Source organism: Xyrauchen texanus, chromosome 42 (assembly GCF_025860055.1).
Source record: "Xyrauchen texanus isolate HMW12.3.18 chromosome 42, RBS_HiC_50CHRs, whole genome shotgun sequence".
Taxonomy (NCBI): domain Eukaryota; kingdom Metazoa; phylum Chordata; class Actinopteri; order Cypriniformes; family Catostomidae; genus Xyrauchen; species Xyrauchen texanus.
Genome location: NC_068317.1, coordinates 14639378 through 14659152, shown reverse-complemented (window position 1 = coordinate 14659152; position 19775 = coordinate 14639378). Strand labels below are relative to the sequence as shown.

Below are 19775 nucleotides of genomic sequence, written 5' to 3'. Positions count from 1 at the left end.
GAGCCTGATCAGTGACTTGATGGGAGACCTAATTCACTTCAGCCTTGAGAGGAGCAGAAGCAAAGCGATCTCTTATTCGACTGAACCAGGTGAGCACCAAAAATAGCACAAAACATCTTGTAGCAGTTTATAATAATTTTTTCAAACATTCCTCACTTGACAATGAAGATCTGCATGCAATTTTTGACAAGTAGATTTGTAATGATAAAGTTTACATTCTCAAAAAGATACTAGCATTAGTTATAACTTCCATTCTGTTTTATATTTAAGTAAGCACTTACAAGATTTGAAGTACTGTAAATAACCAAATTCCCTTTCTGTGTCTGTGAACAAATGTTGTTTTTACACCAGTGGAAAATGCACAACACTGAGTATTTTTATTTATAAATGTTAAATAAAATTATACCTGCCACTTTATTTGACCCGTTCATCTAAAATAAAGTTATGTTATGTTATGCACAAATATAACATGTGTTAATATTTTGCTCTGAATTTTATTCTACATGCATGTAAGTAACTTCAATCTCAATCCATTCTGAATGATGCACAACCTTGGTTGTTGAGAGTGCATTCTCTCCCTTGTAGCTTAAATGTCATGTTGATATAAAAACAAGAATGAAGTTACATGATATTAATTGATTTTTGTGTTTTTGTTCTCTAGATCTGGATAGGCAAAGAATGGGAGAGTGGTCTTTCATTCATTTGGACATCTGGTGAACTTAATTGTGAAGTTTTTGAATGGACTTTTATATGTGTAGTCATAAATTACCTTTATAAGTAATATGTATATGATATTTGAGTTGTCATTGTGTAATAAATGTTCTGTTTGCAAAAAGGCCTCCTTTTTTTCATTCTTTTTAACTTGTAATAGATAGAAGTTAGTTGTACGGTATGGACACTGCAATTTAATGTACAACATACAAACAATTACCGTAATGAATTTTGCAGTAGAGCACGTACTGTAAATAATTATTTAGTTAACTGTTAACTACTGTAGATAGTTTTACAGTATTTTTACTGTGGTAAAGAACACAGCAGCTTGCTGGCTATTTGCTGCCAGTAAGCTATTGTAGATTTTACGTCAAATGTTTTACAGTGTACGGGATGGGAATTTCTGAATGTTGTGTGTGACTGTGTGTCTTTATTTTGTATTGAGGTACCGTAGCTCACACACTGCTGACCGATGAATACCATATCAGCAGAAGTGCTGAATCGCATAACACTGTGGAGTTTAGCTGCGTAAGCCTTCAGCTGTCCCCCAACTTGCAAACTCTCGCTGAATCAAAAATGTGTCTCTGGATATATTTAAAGGAATATTCCAAGTTCTGTACAAGTTAAGTTCAATCAACAGCATTTGTGGTATAATGTTGATTGTGATAAAAAAATTATTTTTTCTCCTCTCTCCTTTTCTTAAAAAACAAAACAAAAATTAAATATCACTGAAAAATAACTAACCTTACTTTAAAAAATTATTTAAACCGATTGCGTTAAAAAAAATCTAATAAATGTACTTATTTGGCAATAAATGTACTTATTTGGCTCAAGTAAAGTGAACTAGGAATAGTCCACTTTACTTGAGCCAAATAGTTTAAGTATATTTACTTTATTTTGTTTAAGGTAATTGGTTTCCTCCTTTTATGTTAAGTCAACATTTTACAGTGTATCGAGGTTACAGTGAGGCAGTTACAATGGAAGTGAATGGGGCCATTTTTTGGAGGGTTTAAATGCAGAAATATGAAACTTAAAATTTTATAAAAGCACTTCCATGAATTCTTCTGTTACACTGTAAAAAAACAATCTTCTATTAAGTCTGAATAAAAACTTTTGTACATGTTTTTTGTTTGTTTTTTAATTTTAATTTTTGTAGCCCCAATGCATTCCCAAAGCATGCATACTTATTCAAGCGCAAAGGCTTATGGGCATTTCACCATTATAATCCACAAAGCATGCTCTTATTTTACTGTGTGCAGGTTGTTGTTGTTTTTTTAAACTGTACATTTAATATGTAAATTGCTTCAAAGGTAGATTTTTTTTTTATTTGACTTCTCATTAGACAGAGAAGCGAAGGCTGATGTGAGATGATAGAGAACAGAGGAGTTGGTCAGAAGCATCATGAGATATATATATATATATATATTTATTGACTGTTCTATGCAAGGCATTAGGGGAAAATGAACATTTAAAATAGTGATATCATCTTGGTGAAAGCTGACATTGACATTTTGAAACAAATATAATTATATTTGTTTCAAAATGTCAATGTCAGCTTTCACCAAGATGATATCACGATTTTAAATGTTCATTTTCCCCTAATGCCTTGCATAGAACAGCTATTTACTTTAAAACTAGTCACTTCACAGTAAGCCTGCTCTTGATCTCCCAGAATGCACAATTTTTAACAGCAAACTACTGTATTTAAGAATCACAGTAAATTGCTGTAGGAATTTGGCCATAAATTTACAGTAATTTTTTACAGTGTAGAACTTGTATCATTTGTGCTGTAAAATTGCTTAAAATGTTGTTTACCAGGATTACAGGTTTTACAGCCTTATGTCGCCATGGCAACAAAGTTGACAAATTGGATATAACTAAACACAGAAATGGTTAGTAAGCGATTTTATCACACGAAAATCGTGTAAACACACATTTTGTTAATTTCTTTTACGGATTGTCCCCCATTCCCTTCCATTTAAGTGCAAGCAGACGACAGTATGAATAATATTTAAGTTTTAAGTTTAAATTACATTTTAGTGTTTTATTCTTTTCTTTTTTTGGGGGGGGGGGGCGAAACATGTTGTCAGACTGACTTCTAATTACTGCAGGTGGTAACTCTACTGCGCACAGTCTAGTTGTACTATCAACTAGAAATGCAAAAGCTTGGCATAAAATAATATGCGGTATGCATTGAATCCAAAGAACGTCATTTGGCATTTTAACTAAAGCCGTATCTCTTTCTATTTGTCTGGTGAACCGCCAGGTATGCTGGGTGGGTGAAGAGGTTAAGGTGAATTTGATGTCACCATAGTAATTGTGATGTACGCTGCCTTGGCTCAGCGTGGCTCAAGTAGGTGTGCGCGCGCTGCTGCTGTGGCAAAAGCGCGGGGAGGAGGGGGAGGGGGGCTCTCGCATACTCACACACACACACACACACACACACACACACACATATACACATGCACACATGCACACTCACACATTGGCTCTACAAGGATATGCAGAACTATTTAACATCCCTCCAAATCATGGAAATACTAAGACAGGATTGTAACGGAGAACGATTGTTTTGAACGGTCACGATTGCTGAATAAGGTAATGTACACATTAATCTACTTTTTCAAACTTGCAAATAGTTCCTTGTCAACTCAATGCATTCGCCTGCAAGATAACCGACCGAGCTACCGTGTCCAGTCTTGCGCGCAAGTGCTAAACAGGTGCTCGTTTACCGGTTTAAAACTTCCTGGCCATTTAAATGTGCAGGTACATTATAGTGCATCAAAGACTGTCTCATTTCGTTTTCCGTGCTGCGTTTCTGAGGAAATAAGATGCGAAGCTAAGCTGGCGGTCTTGACATCAACGGCTGTTGGGTTTGTTATTGGCGTGCTAAGGCTGTAGGGCAGCTTCATCTTGGGATGTAAGTTGTGTTATTTTAAACAGTCTTTCAGACAAAGAAAGTCTTTCAGTGTTATTCAATTACATTTTGCCATCTGCTAAATAAATAATAATACAAATAATATATATGCTGGGATATATAGGCTAACAATGCCTTCTGAAAAATGCTTTCAGAAAATGTATTATTTCAATAATAGACAGTTATGAGGGTTACAGGATTGATGCACATCCTGGGGATCTCAATATGTGCGTATTTGCAATAGATATAGCCAAAAAAAAAAAAAAAAAAAATAATTAAAAATAAAGTAACAGGAATTGTATTGCTGTGTTGAGTAGAATGTCTGTAATAACACAATATGGGTGCTTGCTGTTCATTAATCAAGTCATTGTTTACAAAACTCCAGTTTCATAGAATTACCCTGGTACAATCTGAAATCATAAGCAGTTTCTTAAGTAAATCTTGAGAAATAATGATAGTGATATAGACCCAAGCTGCTCTGTGGAATGCTTAAGTTCTGGGGGTTTTCTATATCTGAGAGTTGTTGACTGGTTGAAGTGTACTGTCTTGAGATTGAGCGACTGGTGCAGCAGAGTTCATTTGTCAGGCCAGGGGTTTGGACCTGGAATGGGATTGAATGGCATACTTTTTTTTTTTAATATGATGGTCAATACATTCACTGGACCACTAATATTCTGTAAAAACTCAGCTAATTGCAATTGGTCCATAACTTGATATTGAATTAGATATTTGCCGATATTCACTGATAAGGTATACTGTGACAAATAACATGCACAATATTGTTATTGTGAGCACTTCAAAATGCCATCAAAATTTCTGGTTAACTTATTAACCAAATTGTTTTGATTTGTCCATCAAGAAATCAACTTTCCCAACAGGAAAGTAATACAGTAATAGGAAGACTCACCAAATTACTAGGAAACTCTGAAATGCATGTTTCTTTTTCAATGAAACCTTTCCCTCAAAATGTTACCATTATTGTTACTTGTTCATTTGCAGTGAAAATTAACCATTATATATTAGATAAATACAAACTTGAAGCATTGAACTCAGACTTCTGAAAGCCACGATCTCTCTTTGAATCTTATAGCCTATGGTTTGATCTTTGCAAAGTTATTTTCTTTGTGATCTTGTAATTAAGAACAACAATAAAGTTTCATTATCTTTTATCTTTCAGCAATTTCTACATCATCTGACCATTAAAATTACTTTCATTTGTGTAATTAATAATTTCAACTTAATAAAAAGGGTTACACCCTGTCTACACCGGATGCGAGCTTCGTGTCAAAAACAATAGAACCCCATTATAATGAATGATGCTGTCTACACTGGAAGCGTCCGTTACGCTGTGTCCATTGCACCGAGTCCATCGCGCCGACAATAGATGGGTACATTTTGTACTGCACGCACCGGCGCTTCTGCACAAATTAAACGGTTTAGAACGTTCGTGTTGACGTGTCCAGTGTATACAGCCTCAAGCTGTGGCGTCGTGTCAATGGACGTGCCCAGTGTAGAAAGGGTGATAGGTATTACCAAATAAAGCACATATTTTAGGTGGCCAGACAATAATGTTTTTTACAGTGTACACAACGATTAATGGTGCTGCAAAGAAGCTGTCAGTATTTACTTTTAAATGCAATGAGCAATGACAGAGTCTATTTAAAAGCCTTAATATTTGGAGAGCTCCATAAAAGCTTCATCAGATTGTAGATTTTGACAGTTTCATCAGATTCATCAGATTGTCGATTTTGCTGTAGTTGTTTGGGTGGCAACTGTGCTTGGTCTCAAACTGGTTGTTTAGAAGTGAAAGATTACTTTTACATTCTGTCGAAAGCAGGTTGTACTCATTAGTATTTGGGTGCGACACCATTGTTTATGCCTTTTTGAAACACTGTACTAATTACACGGCATAATTATAACAGATTATTATTGAGTTGGATTTCAACAACTTTTGTGAATTTAAACTCTTCACAGTCACTGCTTTTCCATTGTTACGATTGACCACATGCACCATTACACATCAGCTTCTTTATCCTCATACTGACCCAAGTTTATTTTTGTGCTGCAACCCCAACTGGTCACAGATCACCCTTTTGGTACTCCCCCGGTTCTCCATCATTGCCGTTGTCTGCCGAGAAAAGACATGAGTGAATAGATACATTAAAATGTTCAGTTGTGGATCATTACGGGGTCATGAGCTCACACTGTAGACGCATTGAGTTCAAAGTGTGAGTTCGGTTTCAGTTTTGCATGTTTGGCTGCTTCATTCTCATGAATGGTCCAATTTCACAGGGCCATGCAAATACTGTGGAAGCTGCTCTGATGGGGATTTGATGTTCATTTAAGCATGACATGCACGGGAGCCAATCTACTTTGCACTGTTATGGTAACCGAAAGCTATTACCATTATGCAAAAATCACTTGATGACACAATGGAGAAACAAGGGGGCATCTTGAACACAGGAGTTAATTTCTAAAAGGTGGCACTTAGCACATTGAGAGGAAGTAAACAAATCACAGTTTAATTACTAAGCTCCTTTAGTAAACAGAAAACAGTGCACATTATAGGGCAGTTTATATGGGTTCTACACTAAAAAAATATTTAGGAGCAGTCGTGCCCCTAAGTGAAAACGTTTAGGGGCGGAGTCTAAAATTTAGGGGCACAGTCGGAGATCTGTTTTTTTTATGTGTAGCTGTTAATGTATCACAACTGTGCATGCATATACACAAGCAGGCATATTTGTATTTTTTTATTTACCTTTCTGGCAGCACCAAACAACAACAGTCCAGACTGATCTCCTTTATAAGCCACTAATAAACTAATAGTATTTTGATAACACTTTATAATTACATTTATAAATGCCATATAAAAGCCATTAATAAACATATAGGTAATTCTAAATAGATAAGTAGTTCATCAACATTTAAATCTATTTAATCCAACCTTCATGACATTCATAACTTTATGAATGTTTCTCAGTATTACAATCTGTTTTACAATGCTAAATGTTTAGGTTATTCATGAAAGTTATAAAATGTTAATATATTTTCTATGACCAAACTACCTCACTAGGGCTCAGTGCTAAGGATTTTTTATTCTGGCCCGGTCAGGCCAGTGCTTCAGATGTTGACATGCCCTGCCAGAAAATTCACTGTCCACAATACAAAAAATGAAAAATAGCTGTCTTTACCATATTTAGCTTCAGACACATTTGTTTTTAATATATATATAAAATTTTTAAGACAATTTCCCCCAAAATAGTATCACATTTATAATTTTCAAGATATGGTTTATGCCTTATGTAACCCCATAATAGTGCTTTACAGATAAACATTTATTATTATATCATATTAAAGGGTTAGTTCACCCAAAAATGAAAATTCTCAAATTATTTACTCAACCTCATGTCATCCCAGATGTGAATGACCTTTTTTTTCTTCTGCTGAACACAAAGATTTTCAGACGAATATTTCAGCTCTGTAGGTCCATACAATGCAAGTGAATAGGTGCTAACATTTTGAAGCTCCAAAATCCCCATAAAGGCAGCATAAAAGTAATACATACAACTCCAGTGGTTAAATCCATGTCTTCTGAAGCGATATGATTGGTGTGAGTGGAAAAAAGATCAGTATTAAAGTCCATATTTATTGGTATATATATCTGGTTTCAATCCTTCCTTTTCCTTTATATTCTCTCCCTTGTCTTGTCTGTGGGTCGGAATGTTTTGTTTCTCTTGTCCAGTTGGTTTGTCAAGTTCCTTGTATCTCTGTTTACTCCAGTTATTATTTGTGAGTTTTCTCCATCTTGAGAGTCTGTTTTTCTGTTTGTTTTTGCTTTGTTGTTTTGTTTTAGTTATTTAGTTCCTGCATGGTCGCTCACGCGGCTCATACCTCAGCGCGTCCAGTATATTATGCGCTTGCGCGTATTTGTGAGCTGAATAAAATCGTGCTCTCTTGTCTCCGAGTGCTCGGTTAGAAGACTGTTTGTTCCATGTATTTTTTTTGTGCTCTATCACTTGTTGCCTGCTTGCACTAAAGTTATAAATGCAGCACTGGCCCGATCGGGCAACTGACAATTCTAGCTATTGGCCCGATTCTCTCTCACACTGGTCCCGGGCCGTCAGGAGGTCCTTATTGTGGAGCCCTGGTCACAAAGATGCATTTCTGTGTCCGTGGATCTGTATGCTAAAACATGCACTATACCAATGGTTCCCATCTTTTTTTTACCTTGACGTCCCCTCTACTTAAACATCAGAAAGTCTATACATCACTGCCATGAATGCGCTCTCTCTCGCTGCATGCTTTGTGTTAACGTTCCTGCACGTGATAAAATGCTATCATCCATGATTGTGAGAAATGCAAAATATAATGATGGATAAAAATAATATGATGATTATAGCCATGTCTCCCAACCACCTGAAAGATTGTCAGGTGTACCGTGGAAAATTATAAAATTCCATAACATACATAAATTGATGAAAAAATTTGATAATTTCAGGGATCGAAACTCATTTTGAAACCATAATCGGTCACTTTTGTGATTGTGACATTGTCCACATTTGTGAAGAGACAATGAATGTCTCATAATTTCTTTTGATTAAATATTACCTTATCGTTTACGAATATCAGAGACCCCAGTTATTGAACTAATTTAAATTCATCAAGAAAACGATAAGACCTAAACATAAACGAGTCCTTTTATTACTTTCTGATATTTCTCTCTTCTAAATACGTTTTCAATGTTTATTGTGCAAACCTCCCACTTTTTTACGAGACAAACTCGTAAAATCGCCCCTCTGTGACGCTTTCATGTGGAGGACAATGCGGCGCTTGACGCTGGCATTGAACGGAGCGTTGACGCCTCGACTCAACTCATGTGAAATTCGGACACAGTAAAGTATTTAGATTTTTGGAGTAAAACATTGGTTTAATTTTGAAGTGACAAGGTAAATTAAGACCCTTGTGATAAAATGTATATATATATGTAAATAATATATATATGTTACAATTTAAAAGTAAATGAACATTGTTCCTAAGGGGGGCATCTAACCCCATCTTACCCTATATCTTCTCTCTCTCTGTCTCTGCATGCGCATGAAAGAGAGAGAGAAGAGGAGAGTGCTCTCGCAGCCATGTGTAAGATTGAGAAAACGGCACTTTTAATGCATTTGCACAAAGCAATTTTCACTCGAAAATGCTTACGTTAAAAAACATTTAGTTTAGTAGCTGTTTTGGAATGCAAGAATGTGTCTTATATAAATCCCTCCTAAGAGGTTGTCTGATCAAGGTCTGGTGAGCCTGCAGTCCAATTAAAGTCCGGAGAGATTATTTAGGATTGATTAGTCAGCTAGTCATTCAGGCAACTCAATGACTAGTCAGTTATGAAAACACTTACTTTTGCACATTCCTAGTGAAAATATTAATTAATTTCAGGACATTTAATTTAGAATTAACAGTGTGTGATTTCTCAGGAGTGTTTTGTCTCAATGTTTGCTAGGACTGGAGCTAATGATTATTTTGATAATTGACTAATCTAACAATTATTAGAATGATTATTTGACTATTCAGGTGATTATTGCAACGATTAATCATTAGCTCTTAACTGACTACTCAGCATTTGCTTCGACTTAAAAGGTTGTATTAAACATTACTTACTTACTAAGATACATTCTCTGAAAGCAAATCTAAATATCTTATATGTTGCTTCTCAGGTAAATATATCTTGTTTTAAGGATTTTTAGATATTTTCAAATATTAAATATTATATTTAACATTCTCCGATAAAAAAATGTTCTTCTGCAGTATAGCTCCTAAATGTACATAAAGAATTTTTGATAATTATATTGGGAACAAACCAAAAAGACATACCTGAAACCACTTTTTGTTTTTTTTTTGCACTGTATAACGAGCTAAGACTACACTCTCTCACCTTTTTGGTCACTTCGATCTTCTTAATAGAGCTTGAATCACTGATTTTTTTCACGATAAAATACACCGTTTTAGAGTTTGTGCTTCTTTATACAACTGCTTCCTTATTATTTGAACTTTAATAAAGGATGCATTAAAGGTATAATGCCAGGGTGTTTCCTTTTTATATTCTCTGACAGGCAAGTTTTGCTGAAGCGGAACATGATGACGCTGCTTCTGTATTTATTTATTTAGTATTTTTGTATTATAATTCCCTCATAGTTTGCGATCTACATCACCTGAAGCTGTTTGGAAAATGCTTGGAGAGTGCATCTGGACTGTGAGCTGTGTTATCTTCCTCTCCTCAGTCAGGCCGAACTGAAGTGCAGCGTTTCAAATGATCTCATGCTGCGTTAAATGAGATCAAAGAAATAACTATTCTACAACTGACATTTTTGTCGGCGATTTTTTTTATTGTCAACGTTGTCGATAACGTGGACTAATCATTCTAGCCCTAATGTAAGACAGGTTTGAAAAGTGATATTTCTGCATACAGCTGATTGTAGTGACTCATTTTGTTACTATTTGTTTTCTCTTCTTTCTTTATTCAGTCCTCTGTCATTCCATTCACCCTCACCTACCTCATCACATTGATCTCTCTTCCTGCCCTTTCTCTGATCCTATACTCGGAAAGATATCATTTATTTTTCCTTCCTGTGTGTTTTGGGGTAATTGTATATATCTGTGTGCTTTGCAAGTGGCCAGTGTCCTGTCCTGGAATGAGAGGGCTCAGTCTTTGAATGTTCACTCTGAAGTTGAGTTTGACCTTTATAATTCTTCATGAATCAAAAGATGAGGAGCAGATCTTTATTTTTTTGAGTAGAGCCAGCATTGCATTTCATGGCAGATTAACGTTGTTTTCGTGATTTTCAAGTTGTGAAAGTTCAAGCCAAGTGTGGAATTAAATATCAAAGTTAAATACACTACCAATCAAACATTTTGACATGCTTTCAATTTTTTATATTTGTACTATTTCCCAAATTTTCATGAGTTTGCTGGTACATATAGTAGTGGAGTGTATTAAGGGAAACACTTTTGGTGTGCTTTATAGCAGAGGGGTTCGAGCGTGGGACTGGGCTTGAGCTCTAAGACCCCCCCGAACCCCCATCCCCTGGAACTTCAGTCTAGGGTGTCCAAACTTTTGACTGGTTGTGTACATAAATATCTCATGATTTATTACTTAAATCTACATTGCCAGACATTTTGTAAATCAAAAACAGCTCTACATTAATTTAAACATAACAGTTTATCTTATATACAGTATGCTATGTTAGGGGGTATTTTTTTTTTTGTCTTCAATGCCACAGTATTACCTTTTTTGCAGGATTTTTCACAGTAGCACTTACAACACACACTCACGGTTAGAGAGAGTTAATGATGCGTCAGCACATTGTTTCTTTTTTCCACTCAGACTCTCCCTCTCTCTCTTGTCTTCCACTCTTTTCCTGATACAGTTTTGATACTCTGTTATATCAAATCCCCATGGTTAGCAGAAAAAGTGAATGTATAAAATATAAATCTTTTCTTCTTTTCTAGTCAGAGAGAGAAAATGCTGACGATAATATTATTTTATACTTATTGAAATAACTTGACATAATTTATTTTAAGTGTTAGAATAATTATTAATGCAACTGCTATAATTTGTTCTATCTAATGACAAGTGCTCAATGTGTGAAAATGTGTGTGAATGTATTTTTTTTAAAGGGGTGGAGCAAATCATTCTATTCTCCTAACAAGGGGTGGTGACCTTCTCTGTTGGTTTGACAGAGGAAATGAACAGAAGTTTAACCCTTCAGACTGGGATGTCATGTCTGGAGACAGTGTGCGGTCACAGGGGTTATAACCCTTAAGAGGGGTCGATTCAGACACAATCATTAGGCAACACAATTAAAGCCCTGATCTAGACCAATACATTTTTATTTTCACATTTTCTGCAGAAGAGATGCAGACATGGTAAAATGTGTGTTATGGAGTTGCGAGTACAACAGTGTTATTGACTGCAGAATGCATTATTAAATTAGCTCTTTAATACATTTGCATAGGGATTGATATGTGTTGACCTTTGTGAATGACTGGTATTCAAGTTCTGCAGAAATCTGAATATCAATGTAAACGTACACATTTTATTTATACCCACGATATATTTTGAGAAACGGTTTGCAATGAAATAAGCAAGAATGCACTACTAACCAGAAAAGAGCATTCTGCTATAGCCTGGATAATGGTAATAACAAGCACTAGTGAGATTCATGTTGTGAGAATTTGTACCTTCATCGCCATGCACACTAACACCACAGCAAGAAATTCCTCTGTACCTTATTAAAGACAAATCTGCAGAGTCAGCGAGCATGCCCATACCTGTGTGTGTGTGTGTGTGTGTGTGTGTGTGTGTGTGTGTGTGTGTGTGTGTGTGTGTGGCGGGTTTGGGTCAATGTTTTAGATTACAAACTGGCAATTACAAGGGTATTATGCTATAAATGTGGTTTACGGGGACATTTCTAGTGTCCCCATAATTCAAATCACTTAAAAAACATACTAAACAATATTGTTTTTAAATGTAAAAATCCAGAAAGTTTTGTGAGGGTTAGGTTTAGGGGTAGGGGATATAATCTATAGTTCGTATAGTATACAAATAATTTTGTCTATGGAGAGTCCTCATAAGGATAGCCGCACAAACATGTGTGCGTGTGTGTGTGTTTGTGTGTGTGTGTGTGTGTGTGTGATATTTTCCTGCAAAAATGTCTGTGCTGATGTGATGGATCTCTCAGATGTTTATCAACACACTACACACAACTCTCTGCTGAACATCTGGGTCCCACCTTTGCGTGCATGTTGAAAGCCTGTCACGAGACTTTTTGAGTGCGAGAACAGAGAGCCACCGTCTGGTTCTGTTGGGCCAAACAAGCTCTGACCTCACCCTCATATGTTCCTGTCCTGCCTTATCCCATTATTCCTGCTGCAGAGAGGGAAAGGGAGAACCTGGAGAGAGAGGAATTTGGAAAATAGCCTTATAAACTCAGCAAAAAATGAAACGTCCTCTCACTTCAACTGCTTTTATTTTCAGCAAACATAACATGTGTAAATATTTGTATGAACATAAAAAGATTCAACAACCAAGACATAAATTGAACAAGTTTCACAGACATGTGACTAATAGAAATTGAATAATCTGTCCCTGAATAAAAAGGGGTGCGGTGCACTACAGTGCATCTCCTCCTCATGGACTGCGCCAGATTTGCCAGTTTTTGCAGTGTGATGTTACCCCACTCTTCTACCAAGACACGGACATTTCCGGGTGGAATTGCCCTAGCCCTCACCCTCCGATCCAAAAGGTCCCAGACGTGCTCACTGGGATTGAGATCCGGGCTCTTCGCTGAACATGGCAGAACACTGACATTCCTGTCTTGCAGGAAATCACACACAGAACGTGCAGTATGGCTGGTGGCATTGTCATGCTGGAGGGTCATGTCAGGATGAGCCTGCAGGAAGGGTACCACATGAGGGAGGAGGATGTCTTCCCTGTAACGCACAGCATTGAGAATTGCCTGCAATGACAACAAGCTCAGTCTGATGATAGTGTGGCACACCGCCTCAGACCATGATGGACCCTCCACCTCCAAATCGATCCAGAGTACAGGCCTCGGTGTAACGCTCCTTCCTTCGACGATAAACGCGAGTCCAACTATCACTGCTGATGAGACAAATCTGCGACCCTTCAGTGAAAAGTACTTTTTGCCAGTCCTGTCTGGTCCAGCAAAGGTGGGTTTGTGCACATAGGCGACGTTGTTGCCAGTAATGTCTGGTAAGTACCTGCTTTACAACAGGCCTAAAAGCCTTTAGTCCAGCCTCTCTGAGCCTATTGCGGACAGTCTGAGCACTGATGGAGGGATTGTGCATTCCTGGTGTAACTCGGGCAGTTTTTGTTGCCATCCTGTAATCTGCCACTGCGAGGATGATCAGCTGTCCTTCCTGTCTCCCTGTAGCACTCTCTTAGGCGTCTCACAGTATGGAAATTGTAATTTATTGCCCTGGCCACATCTGCAGTCCTCATGCCTCCATGCAGTATGCCTAAGGCACGTTCATGCAGATGAACAGGGACCCTGGGCATCTTTCTTTTGGTGTTTTTTCAGAGTCTGTAGAAAGGTCTCTTTAGTGTCCTAAGTTTTTATAACTATGACCATAATTGCCTACCGTCTGTAAGCTGTTAGTGTCTTAATGACTGTTCCACAGGTGCATGTTCATTAATTGTTTATGGTTCTTTGAACAAGCATGGAAAACATTGTTTAAACCCTTTACAATTAAACCCTAACCCTAAGATCTGTAAAGTTATTTGTATATTTACAAAATTATTTTTTAAATACAGTGTCCTGAAAAAGGGACCTTTCTTTTTTGCTGAGTTTTAGTTTTCAACAGACCTAACAAAATCCAGCACACAGGTGGAAAACCTTTCCAGATTCTCTTGGTTCCACAGATTTGAGACAGTATCTGCAGTCCTGCTGTGTACATGATTTTGTACTGATGAGAGAGATAGACAGAGAGAGAGAGCATACAGAGTTAACCGTGGGTCTGTTTTTTCACTATAAGATATGTTATGTATATTTGAAAAGAGTATGCAAATATCTATAAACACATTAGTTACTTCAAGTTTTCGCACTGTAATTGCAGTCTTAAGACAAGTACACACATGATGGCGATTTGCAGCGACAAAGTGACTGAAAGCTATCATTGACAAAACCAACATACTGTTGTTGTACAGACTTAACAGAGGGTTTTTTCAAAATCTCTAAAACCAAAGATTCTGATTATAACATATCCTAGCGCTTTAAAGCTACATCCACCAAACTCGGCACAGACCTGAAGACTGTTCTGACTCTGACTGCTATAACTTTTTAAACTGGCTGTAATTATAGTTTATTTATTTATATAAATAGTCAGTGGGTCAGAAGTTTACATACACTAAGTTAACAGTGCTTTAAAGCAGCATGGAAAATTACAGAGAATGATGTCAAGCCTTTAGACAATTAGCCAAATAGTTTATGAGATAGGAGGTGTACTGAATTGGAGGTGTACCTGTGGCTGTATTTTACGGCCTACCTTCAAACTCACTGCCTCTTTGCTTGACATCATGGGAAAATCAAAAGAAATCAGCCAAGATCTCAGAAAGAAATGTGGAGCTCCACAGGTCTGGTTCATCCATGGGAGCAATTTTCAAATGCCTGAAGGTACCACGTTCATCTGTACAAACAATAGTACGCAAGTATAAACACCATGGGACCACGCAGCCATCATACCGCTCAGGAATGAGATGCATTCTGTCTCCTAGAGATGAACGTAGTTTGGTGCTAAAGTGCAAATCAATCCCAGAACAACAGCAAAGAACCTTGTAAAGATGCTGGAGGAAACAGGTAGACAAGTATATACACTCACCTAAAGGATTATTAGGAACACCTGTTCAATTTCTCATTAATGCAATTATCTAATCAACCAATCACATGGCAGTTTCTTCTATGCATTTAGGGGTGTGGTCCTGGTCAAGACAATCTCCTGAACTCCACACTGTATGTCAGAATGGGAAAGAAAGGTGATTTAAGCAATTTTGAGCGTGGCATGGTTGTTGGTGCCAGACGGGCTGGTCTGAGTATTTCACAATCTGCTCAGTTACTGGGATTTTCACGCACAACCATTTCTAGGGTTTACAAAGAATGGTGTGAAAAGGGAAAAACATCCAGTATGCGGCAGTCCTGTGGGCGAAAATGCCTTGTTGATGCTAGAGGTCAGAGGAGAATGGGCCGACTGATTCAAGCTGATAGAAGAGCAACTTTGCCTGAAATAACCACTCGTTACAACCGAGGTATGCAGCAAAGCATTTGCGAAGCCACAACACGCACAACCTTGAGGCGGATGGGCTACAACAGCAAAAGACCCCACCGGGTACCACTCATCTCCACTACAAATAGGAAAAAGAGGCTACAATTTGCAAGAGCTCACCAAAATTGGACAGTTGAAGACTGGAAAAATGTTGCCTGTTCTGATGAGTCTCGATTTCTGTTGAGACATTCAGATGGTAGAGTCAGAATTTGGCGTAAACAGAATGAGAACATGGATCCATCATGCTTTGTTACCACTGCGCAGGCTGGTGGTGGTGGTGTAATGGTGTGGGGGATGTTTTCTTGGCACACTTTAGGCCCCTTAGTGCCAATTGGGCATCGTTTAAATGCCACGGCCTACCTGAGCATTGTTTCTGACCATGTCCATCCCTTTATGGCCACCATGTACCCATCCTCTGATGGCTACTTCCAGCAGGATAATGCACCATGTCACAAAGCTCAAATCATTTCAAATTGGTTTCTTGAACATGACAATGAGTTCACTGTACAAAAATGGCCCCCACAGTCACCAGATCTCAACCCAATAGAGCATCTTTGGGATGTGGTGGAACGGGAGCTTCGTGCCCTGGATGTGCATCCCACAAATCTCCATCAACTGCAAGATGCTATCCTATCAATATTGGCCAACATTTCTAAAGAATGCTTTCAGCACCTTGTTGAATCAATGCCACGTAGAATAAAGGCAGTTCTGAAGGCGAAAGGGGGTCAAACACAGTATTAGTATGGTGTTCCTAATAATCCTTTAGGTGAGTGTATATCCACAGTAAAACAAGTCCTATATCGACATAAACTGTAAGGCTGCTCAGCTAGGAAGAAGCCATTTCTCCAAAACCACCATAAAAAAGCCAGACTACAGTTTGTAAGAGCACATGTGGAGAAAGATCTTCTTTTTGGATAAATGTCCTCTGGTTTAATGAAACAAAATTTTTATTGTTTGGCCATAATGACCATCATTACAGTATGTTTGGAGGAATAAGGGTGAGGTTTGCAAGCCGAAGAACACCATCCCAACCTTGAAGAATGGGGTGGCAGCATCATGTTGTGGGGGTGCTTTGCTGCAGGAGTGACTGGTGCACTTCACAAAATAGATGGCATCACAAGGAAGGAAAACTTATTATGAGAATCTTGTGGAAGGCTACCCAAAACATTTGACCCAAGTTAAACAATGTATAGACAATGCTATCAAATACTAACAAATTGTATGTTAACTTCTGACCTACTCGGTTAGAAGTTTTCATGTGATGAAAGAAATAAAAGCTGAAGTAAATCATTCTTTCTACTATTATTCTGACATTTCACATTCTTAAAATAATGTAGTGATCCTAACTGACCAAAGACAGAGCGTTTTCTATGATTAAATGTCAGGAATTATGAAAAACTGAGTTTAAATGTATTTGGCTAAGGTGTAGGTAAATTTCTGACTTCAACTGAATTAAAAGTTATTTATAAATGCTTGATCATGATGTACCACATGACAAATGTAAACTTTCCACAGAGAAGCCCTATGCATTTTATGTACACATGCATGCACACAAACCTGAACACTTGGTGTGAAAAACTCAAAGACAGTAACAATCAACTGATCATTTTTTTATCATGATTGAGCAATTTTGAGAAGAAAATTGACTTCAGACTCTAAAAAACAAGAAGTCACCAAACGCAACAACAAAATCAGCAATAAAATGGTGTAAATAAACTTGCAAACAGTGAAACCATGAAAGCTCATTAATTATTCAAGCCCATTGCATCCTGGGAAACACCAGCTTTGAAACGTTTGTCAAAATTTACCTATTTTATTTATTTTATTTACCTGTGAAATTTAATCAAATTAGTGAATAAATATGACAAGGTTTTCAACTTTAGGACTGATATATGATGACTTGTTGTAAAGATAACGAACAATCATAAATAATATTTACTTATAATCTAGAGAATTAATTTTGTTTGAATGGAGTACAAATGTAGAATTTACTTAATATTTTCAGGTTCACGCTTAAACTAACTTATTCAATGTTCAAAGTACCTAATCTTCTCTGCTATATTTATTTCACCACAAAATACATTTTTTCAGTGTACATTTTTTGTGTTTGTGGTATTTGTCGAGATTTGTGACACTGCTTTTTCCTTTGAACTCTTGATGAACCTGTATCTAATTATAAAGGTCTGAACATACTAGCTAACCTGTGGTGACTCTCACACACAAACACACCCTTTAGCTTAAATTGTCATCACACAGTTGTCAGCTCCTTTCTCATGTGTGTCCACTGAATACATTATGCAACACAATTTTTGTTCCTGGGTAGTAAGTGTTATTTCCTTATTGCTTATGCCTCAAACGTATAGAAAATGGGTATTATTCCCCACAAACCTTGCTTTTTTGTCCAGGACAGTAATATTTCGAAGTTTACCTGATGAGAAAACGGGTGGATTTGTGTCTTTTTGTTCACATAAAGTCAGAAAACTAACAACATATGAATCCAAATAAACATGTATTTATACTAAAGTAATACAAAAATTACTACAAAATATTTAGAAGTGAGTAGTTTTTCGATATTTATGTTTAAACTGTATCCCATCATGTTATCTTTATTCTGTCCCTTAGTGGCTACGTGGCTTAGTAGCACTCGCCTTACTCCTCCGAGTACGCTCCTTGAAGTTATCAAGATGAGCATCAAGGATATGGACTTTGAGAGACGTCCTACAGCCCATTGTGCCGTAGTTCTTAACCAGAGTCTCAACCAGCTCCACATAGTTTTCGGCCTTGTGAGTGCCCAGGAAGCCCCAAACCACTGCGACAAAGTTGTTCCAAGCCGCTTTCTCCTTACTAGTGAGCTTCTTGGGGAATTCAATGCACTCCAGGGTCTTCTTTATCTGTGGTCTGACAAAGACACCGGCTTTGCCTCAGACAGCTTAGGGAAGAAGTCTTGAAGGCTGCCGACTCCTTATCTAGAGCTCTGACAAATTGATTCATAAGGCCCATTTTGATGTGTAGTGGTGGTATCAGCACCTTCTGGGGGTCCACCAGTGGCTCCCACTTGATGTTGTTCCTCCCCACAGAGAACTCGGTCCACTGTGGCTTGTCCTGCCTGTGGTAGTGCACCTTAGTGTCCCTGCTGTCCCAAAGGCAAAGATAGCAGGGAAATGGTAAAACCGCCTTGGAGTCTCATGAGGAATGCCACCATTTTGAAGTCTCCTATGACCTCCCAACTGTACTCATCATACTTCAAGGCATCCAGCAAGATCTTGATATGTATCCACTTAGGCACCTGGAACTAAACAGAACTGGTGGGATTAAGGCCCCTGTATTTATACAACTATTTATATTACTGGAAAGTTCTAGAAAGTTCTAGAAGTTACTCCAATTTTACTCAGCAATTCATCTATCTGGAATGTTCTGGAAAATAGGTACATTTCAAAAAAGTAATAAAATAAAATAATAAAAATTGTTACACGGTGATATCATTGCTTCTGTGACTGTGGATCTAATTTCCCACCCCCTGGCTTTATAAAGAACCCCAGGACACTTTGTTGTGGTCTGGAAAGTTCTGATCCGGTTTCACCATGGTTTGAATGATGCTCTTTTGCTACCTCATATCAAAGAGACTAATAAACATCTAAATTACAGAAAAGAGGACAGGTGTGTGGGTGTTTCAATGTCCACAGATATGCTCTTTTATATGTAATTTGACTTTTCATGATACATCAGACAATTTAAATATCAAAAGGGTTCCTGTTACCACCTGAGTTTAAAGGAATAATTCACTAACAAATGAAAATGATGTCATCATTTATTGACCCTAATGTTGTTTTCAAAAATTTATTTTGAAGATAATTAAGGTATGAATGATTTACAGTATGACTCATGAATATGTGTTTGTATGCATACAGTATGTGCACAATTTCTTAGTGTTTGACCCCTGACACCTCATTTACCCTTTTCAGGACCTTTCTGTGGCTTGCGTAATGGCCCATATGCCCTTGGCAGGAGTCTGGACTGTCACACATACCTTTTGCACCTCCCTTTCTCACACTTGCTTTCACAAACACTTTGTGAGAGATTTATCAAATGTTTACAGTGAAATTGCTCATTGTCTGTTGGGTTTGTGGGCATTTCCCCCAAGCCTGTGCTATCTGTCAGAAATGTATGGGAAATTGCTGTTCATTAAAAGTTGAAGATCATTCCTCTCTGCTGAATTCCAAATTTTCTGTTCTATTATGCATACATTCCTGTTTTAATCCACCATGTTTCTTTCACCTTCATAACTCTACCTCTCTCTATCTGTATCTAACTT

At 37.4% G+C, this 19775-nt stretch overlaps 1 protein-coding gene across 1 annotated transcript in view; it reads left to right on the top strand.

Moving 5' to 3' along the window:
- LOC127634884 (sickle tail protein homolog) overlaps positions 1-19775 on the top strand; it is a 119543-nt gene that overhangs the window by 57421 nt on the left and 42347 nt on the right. The window lies entirely within an intron of this gene.